General features: G+C 43.0%; 1 protein-coding gene across 3 annotated transcripts in view; it reads right to left on the reverse strand.

Moving 5' to 3' along the window:
- The window catches only part of HYCC1 (hyccin PI4KA lipid kinase complex subunit 1), a 52,563-nt gene extending 45,030 nt beyond the window's left edge, over positions 1-7,533 (reverse strand). For 2 of the 3 annotated variants that reach the window (XM_075492981.1, XM_075492979.1), the window contains exon 1: positions 7,416-7,533. The gene's annotated coding sequence lies outside the window, so the exon portion shown is untranslated. Of the gene's footprint in view, positions 1-5,544; positions 5,626-7,415 lie in introns of those variants that run through there. The other variant, XM_075492980.1, reaches the window with a different exon arrangement.
- Positions 7,534-7,768: the final 235 nt, after the last annotated feature.

A 7,768-nucleotide genomic window follows, 5' to 3' on the forward strand; every position in this document is an offset into this window, starting at 1 on the left:
CCACTTCTTTGCCAGAATAGGACAAAACATCTAAGGCACTTTAAAATACCACTAAAATGGGAATGAATCAAAGATGTTCATTACTTCCTTAAGGAATTAATGAATGTATGCATTATGTATGCAAAGGAACTGCACAGTTTAGAGATCTTCTCTGATTATGTTAAGTTTCGTGTGGAAAATCCTTATCAGTTTTACCTCTACAGCTACAGCTTACCAACAACAACAGTTTAGGATAAAATATCACTGCACAAATAACCATTACATTCTAGTAAGAACTCTTGGTAACCGATGCAAATGCATATGCTTCAGACACTCTTAAATTTTGGCGTAAGACAAAAAGAATAATACTGAAAATATGTATGCCAAAAAAAAATTACTAAGGCAGCAAAAAAATTGAAAGTAGCAGAGATTGCTAATCTACAATCTCTAACATGATGCAAAAGTGACTGAAGAGTAGTTCTGCTATATTTGCACACATTACTGAAAATTAAGCAAAACTTCAACCAATTCTAGCTGAAACAACAGAATTCTGATACTTCAAGCAGTATCATTAAGTACTCTGCAAAACAGATGTTCTCTTTGTTGTGTTTCACTAAGTAGTATGAAAAATTTGATTGTCTGAAGTATAGTGTCTCATCACAACACCACTGTGGTGAAAATACCCATCATTTACAGTACCAACACAAAATGGTGCTGAGAAAACTGGGCGGGGGAGCAGAGGAACTTGAATTTTTACATTTAGTTGTAAAGCTGAGGAAAAATCACATTCTCTCAAGACAGGCAGGAATTGGTAAATACTATACCAGCACTGGCAAGGCTACAGAATGCATGTGTAAGCAGATGTACAGAATTACTGTCAAAAGCCTCTCACCTGCTCCTCTGGCTGCTGCACTGGGAATTTAGTTCAAAGAAGGAAAAAAAATGCAAGAGCCTATTAGTCTTTCTGGACCTGACATATGGAGTCAATATAATTAGGAGCATGAGATGTGAGTGGAAAGACTACAGCTTATTGAGCCTAAAAGCCGTAACTGAGTAAAAGCAGTAGCATGTCCACAGCACGTGACATGAAACAGGTAGGCATTTTGGCACAACCTAAAGAAAGTCAGTAAGAAAGGTATTATTTTAACTGAGTAGACAGTAATTGGTTCAGCCAGATGTGCTACTAACCACAAACTGTAGGAAAATACTCAGAATTTCACTGGCAAAATCCAGCGTAAAGTTACTGTAAGGAACATAAAACTATTGCTTTAGCACTAAGTACCAAGAGCTAAGGAATTCTCTAATATCAGTCCTCCCCACGGTTTCAAAAAAATTTCCCTTCATCAGCCTAACACAAAATATATGATGTTGCAGTCTGATTTTGCAACCCACTTCAGCTCTGGAAGGGTAACACAACTTCCTTCAGCCAGCAAACGCTGAGAAGGAGTGTTCATGGGGAAAAAAAGTTTTCATTTTTGTACCTGAAGATCCTATAGCCTGCTTCCTCAGCTAGAGATGTTACTATAGTATACCCAACTTGTCTTACATGATAGACTGTTTTGAAAATATTCACAGTATCCTAATTTTCAGAGATGGTGGTTGGTATTAAAAACCTGTTAAATGCAGTTTTTTAAGATTTATTAGGTCAACTTAATGCTTTTACACATATTCCACTCATTTGCTTTAATATAGCAAATACTGGATTAAAAAGAACTAAAAAAACAAAAAAAATTGAATCGTGTTCTCATACATAAAGACCAGTACTTGAAAACAAACCACAATGGTATAGTACAGCCTTGTCCATTAACCAGACATTCATGGAGACCTTATATCATCCAGCACTAGCTTCTGTACAATACTGAGAGTGCTAGACAGCTTAATTATTGAGTGTCAGGTTTAATTTTCTATCATATATTTAAAGTGTAATGGGCTTCTTCCTCCCCTTTCTAAAAATAGAATTGCAATAAAATATAGTAATAGTACTGAATCATGGTGTTTAGTATTAACAAAAATATTAAAGTTGTATGCACTATTCATCAGGCTGAAATTAATGCCTTGCTGAAGCATAAATATTTATCCAGTGCAAACAGCTGGAAACCTTAGGAGACAGCATGGCTTTAAGCACTGAAGTGAGTTAATTAGTATCCAGTGCTGCTTCAGAGCATACTATGCTACTTTTAATTAAAGGTTAGCTTCCAAATAGAAAAAAAGTAACAAAATGTAAAGGATATCTTATCTCTTAAGTAAGAGAGCTGTCTTTAATAGCTATCAAAAGTGCCCAAAATACACAGTTTCTGTTGCTAAGTTTAGAATAAGAGCTCTTATACCAGTCAGGATGGAATACAAATACACTGTGACTTTTGCATCAGCAACAGGCGTGTTTTACTACTCAGCCAGTATTGCCTTTACCTAGATTTCTTTGTTATGCTTTGATTGCTACACAGCATTGCATATCATCAGAGGTTAGAGATGGAAGAACACAAACATACATCTGTTTTGGAGAGATAACCCATTTCCAGTCTTCCTCTCAACTGGAATCACATGATTATTCAGCAATGCTGGTCATTTAAAATAAACTAAGAAATGTTTTCATGCACGCCCTCGCTTTTCATGGCATTCTCCATACAAAAGAGTGATGATTAAGTATCTGTCCAAATTCCACATGCTTTATTGATTCCAGTTCTAATAAATAATACTCCTAGTAACAACTGTTTATCGAACCCACTTGTATTAAATTTGTACACCATTTAGAAGTTACACTGAAGCCTTATAAACAGAGCCCTTAATTCATCACACTGAAACAGATAAATCAACATCCTCCCATTTCTGGCACTGCAATGACAAGAAAGGGTCACATTCAGACAATTTCAGTACTCACTTGGGCTGTAAATTATGCTGCTTTCATTCACTACCTTTCCAGTTGTTACCAAAGCATGTAAGTTCATGTGGGGATGCATCTAAAGAAATTGCTGTAAATAACAGTTGCCCTCCCAGACTAAGCCGACGCTGTATTTTTATTCTGCTGTTCTTGAACATGGTCCTAATTAGGACAAAGGCTTCACAACAGTTTCACCAGAAGTACAAGAAAACACTTCATATCCTGCATTATTTTAGATGTGCTATAAATTGAAAACTATCATAGTTGTTGGATCTTTCAGATGTTGGGGTTTTGGGGTTTTTTTTATCTAAGCCAGGAGAATTTGAGTTTTCATGCTAACAAAGTTCTAGCACAAATTCTCATAGAAATCTGATGATTTACAATAAGAAAAAATGCAGAAGCATTTCACCCCTCAGTCTCATGGAAAACTTTTTATATTTCACCAATGTTTTCAAATAACTTCAAATATTTTAAGTGTTAGTTATTTATAAAGAAAATCTTGAGAGCATGCAGAAGTACTTAATCTTAAAAGTGTGTGCGTATACTTATAATATACATTATAGAGTATAGGGAAGACTCTGGTCAATGCAAGAACTAATAAAACATTTTAATGGCATGCAGATCTTGAGCAGCCTGGAAGCTTTAAAAAAGGCCTTGCAGCAATATGCAGTTGCTACACATTCAAAACATTTTCATACTTCAGTACTCCTTGTCTTCAATGTCTGATCTGACACACATTTCAGTCCTTATCCTGACACCACTTTGTTATTGCCTTCCAAGATTATCTCAAGAAGCATTTCAAATAAATTAATCCAATTTAAGTTCCTAATTAACTGATGCTAATAAAAAAATGCTTTCATTCCAACACATTCTCCACTCCCAAATGTGCATTTAATACGCCACCATTTTAATTCTGGCAACTGAGGACAGTGAACTGCCACAAGGACCATTTTTTCTGGAAAAGAAAGAAAATACAGATTTAAAGAAAAGACATCATGCCTACAATTCTAATTAAGGTGGGGGGGGTTTATACTTGCATAATTAAATAGAACAGCATTAACAAATCAAAAGCTGTAATTTTGTTGAGCAGGAAAACTACCAGATTCCAGTAAGACAACAAATACTTTCAAGTACCTCCTACCAAGTACAAACCAACACACTGAAAAACACTGCATATAAAATGCAGGTTTTAAGCACATTGTATTTTCATAGTACCATGGAAGAAGTCTTAGACATTACACAGAGTCACTCCAGTTATCAAGCTATTATATATCAGAAGATAAATACAAATTTGCAGTCTTCAGTTTTTCTAAAGTGTAAGAGATTCGGACTCTAGTTCTCCTCACTTCAAAGACGACAGAGCATACACACAGTGAAGGTCATATCGTCAGGCTTCTCATCTCCTATACAGCATGCTTAAACTCCTGGCTTAAACTTCATGTTAATTGCTCCTGGAAGACTGACTGCTTGGTAACTGGTAACACTGTAAGTAACACACGAGTGCAGCAATTCATACATGTAAACTCCATTTATGTTAACAAAACTAGCTGCACAAATCCTATGGCAGACTTAAGTATAAACTTTGTATGCAATCTTGCATTTGTGAGAGAGGAAGCATGGCAGGTTACGCAGAAAGCATATTTGCTTAAGTGAAGGCTTGGGAATGAAACCTGACCCGGTGATCCACCTAACAGATTTAAGTCTAAGCTGTTCCCGATATAGGCTTTGTGTATTTGCAGAGTGCTCAGGTGATCTTTGCTAACAAGCGCTACTGCATTTCAATATTCTCATCAACATAAACATTTAAGCTTCATAGAAATTTCATTTGAAAGCCTCAAACATAAGGAGTACTCCACAGTCCCAAAGGGAAGCCTGGGAACTGTGACTTTCTCTGACAAGTCACGCAGATTTCTCAAACTATGCATCTTCCACACAACCTGAAACAAAACAGTGTCACGTCAGGCCATAAAATGTATGTTTATTTTCCAATTAAAATAGACAGTCATTAGCCAACATTTGATAACTATATAAGTCACCAGAATGAACAAGGTGATTTTCACATCGCATGTGTTAAACTCAGTGACAGGTTAAGAGAGAACCGAATATTTACCTTAAGGCAGGATTTAATGAAAATGCATTTCCTGACATGAACATACAAAGAAGGTTCAAGATATTGGGGTTTTACACTAACACGTACTAACAGTTAGACTTGAACTCAGCGACTTACTATTACGTTTGATACAGTCATAACATATGCATCAGTAAACGGGCTCTTCTCCCAGCTTAGAGCCAGCCCCATTGTGCTAAGTAAAATATAGATGACACATACCATTTGTAGTGCCTAGCCTTGCAATATCTCACACACATGCCTGTTAGTGATACAAGTCCTTGCAAAATTAGAATCCAAGTGACTTAACTACCCAGCTATGCCTGTGAACATGTCTACCATGGACTCTCTCAAGTGAAAGAAAACCCTCCCATTCAGAAGACTATGGCAGAAGTTCAACACGATTTTGCCTGTGAAAGCCTTTTTCCTTGTAAGAAGCATTCTGAATAAATTTAACTTGTACCTTTAAAACAGCTCAACACTGAAAGGAAGTGAATTGCTACAGTTAATAAATCATCCGAAGCAATACTAAACTTCCTCAGAATTGTCACCCCTCTGATAAAAGGCCTGTTAAAAATACCTTGTCTCACAAAGAGATTATCACAGAAGAGAAGCAGCCGAGTTTTGCATTTCAGAAGTAGTATTTTCATACTGTCTTCTTACTCTGGAGGAAAAAATACATCCAAGAACAGTGCCAGATGGATCCAAAACTCAACTTCAAAGTATATTCTTCTTACCAAAAATATTTCACTGATGAAAGTAGAATAAATTGGAAGTTAATTTGTCCAAGCTTTACAACACTACTTACTTTTCACAACATAAAAGAACTTGTTGGAAGGTGGAGAGGACAACAAAAGCAAGGCACTGTCACAGAGGAAAGCAGCCTGTGGAAAGCACAAGCTTCTGAAAAGACACTGTAGTATCTAGCTACATTATTGGAGGGGAAAACTGCAGAAAAGCCTTTTAGATGCAATGAAAGGCCATCACCAGTGTCACTCTAGGCTTTGCTACGTAAAACTGTTTTTTGCTTCTTTGCAGTGACATTTGTTCAAGTTGCCTTTAAAAAAAAAAAAGCTAATCACCAAATCTGAATTTGCAGCTAACAAACCTAACAGCAATCACTTAATAGAAACTTTCATCATTTGTTCTTCTATAGTCATCTTCTCACGCACTAGCAGCGTATATTAAAAATGATGAAAGATCAGTGCTAACAAGACTTAATAATCCTCAAGCACACAAATCTTCTCCTTGTGAACTTCAAGAGCTTTTTCGGGATAGAGTTAGAATTCAATTGGACAGGAAACAAACATGATGGCTTTTGGGATTACAGGGAACAAGACGAGTCCACGGGCATTACCTCTGCTTTTACCATGACCTCAAAAACATAAAGCACATGGCAAGTTCCTTCAGTTTAACGTGCGTAAAGTTAAACAACGAAGCCTATACAGGCACAAACCCCTGCAGCCTACGGCACTTCCTACTTATGAACCTCAACCGCAAACTCTCAGCAATTATAACTGTTGCTGCCACCTCTCGCATCCCTACCCGCGGACACCGAAGTCAACGCGGCAGAAAAAAAAACCATGCAGAAGAGACGGGTTAGAATGAATGCATTTCACAGCACGCCACTAAACTATTTCCTAAATGTTCCCACGAGCAGGCACACGCGTCCAGCAGAAGGAGCGGGAAGTCTGCTGCCAGGCACCACGCTGTCTGCCCCCTGCTCCGGGGAGACGAGCGGGAGCAGCTCCTTTGTCTCGCCCGCAGCCGGCTGCCCGCACCCCCAGCTGCCTTCTCCAGGCGACACAAGTGACCAGTGCCCCGCCAGCCCCGAGCCGCCCCGGCAAGGCCGTCACTTCCCCCCCTCTGCCCTCCCCGATCGCCGCCCGGGAGTCGAGCGAGAGACTGTGCGCGGGAGGACCCCGGCAGGCCCAGACGCGGCCGGGATGCCGGCGGCGCTCCGGGGGGACCGGCGAGAAGGAGGGGGGAGGCTGAAGCTGGTCCCCGGAGCGCCACCCCGCGGCCCCGCTCACCCCGCCCCGCGGGCAGAGACCAGCTCTCCCCGGCAAGGCAGGAGGGGGTCCGCCGAACCCGTCACGGCCCCCCGCCCTGCCCCTCCACCGCCCCCGCCGCGGCCGGGCACCGGCCCTTCCCCGGCAACTCCGCCGCGCACCGCCCCCCGCGCCCTTCACCCGCCACCGCCCCCTCCCTCCCCCGCGCGCGAGCCCGGCGGGTAACGGCCGCTCCAGCCGCGCGCCGGCCGTTGCCCCAGGGCGGGGCGGCGGAGCCCGCCGCGGAGTCGGCGCGCGGGACCCGGAGCCAGAGGGGCTCTCCTCAACCGGCCGTTAGTTGCCCGACGGCCGCAAACCGTCCCGGCGGCGCAGAGGGCGGCCCCAGCCCCGCGCGGGAAAAGTTGTTGGCTCCGCGGGAGCGGCCGCTGGTCAAACTCACCCCTCCCGCCCGGCGGCTCCTCCGCCGCCGCGGCCGCTCGCGGACTTACTCGCCCGCCGGGAGCGACAGCGGCGAGGGCGAGCAGCGGCGGGCTGGCACCGCCCGACCCCGCCGCTGCCTGGCGGCGAAGGCAGCCAATGGGAGAGCGAAGCGCGGTCACGCCAGCCAATAGGCTGGCAGAGCGGACGGTGCGGGCGCCCGCGCCCTCCTCTCCCCCAATGGGTGGTGCTGCCCCGCTCCGAGGGCGGGCGGCGGCGGGGCTGGGCGGGTGGGGGCCGCCGGCCTGTCAGGGCGCCCCGGGGGGGCGGGCAGCGCCGCGTCCAGCCGCCGCGGGCCCGGAAACGTGAGACGCG

This window comes from Mycteria americana, chromosome 2 (genome assembly GCF_035582795.1).
Source record: "Mycteria americana isolate JAX WOST 10 ecotype Jacksonville Zoo and Gardens chromosome 2, USCA_MyAme_1.0, whole genome shotgun sequence".
In the NCBI taxonomy this organism is placed as follows: Eukaryota; Metazoa; Chordata; class Aves; order Ciconiiformes; family Ciconiidae; genus Mycteria; species Mycteria americana.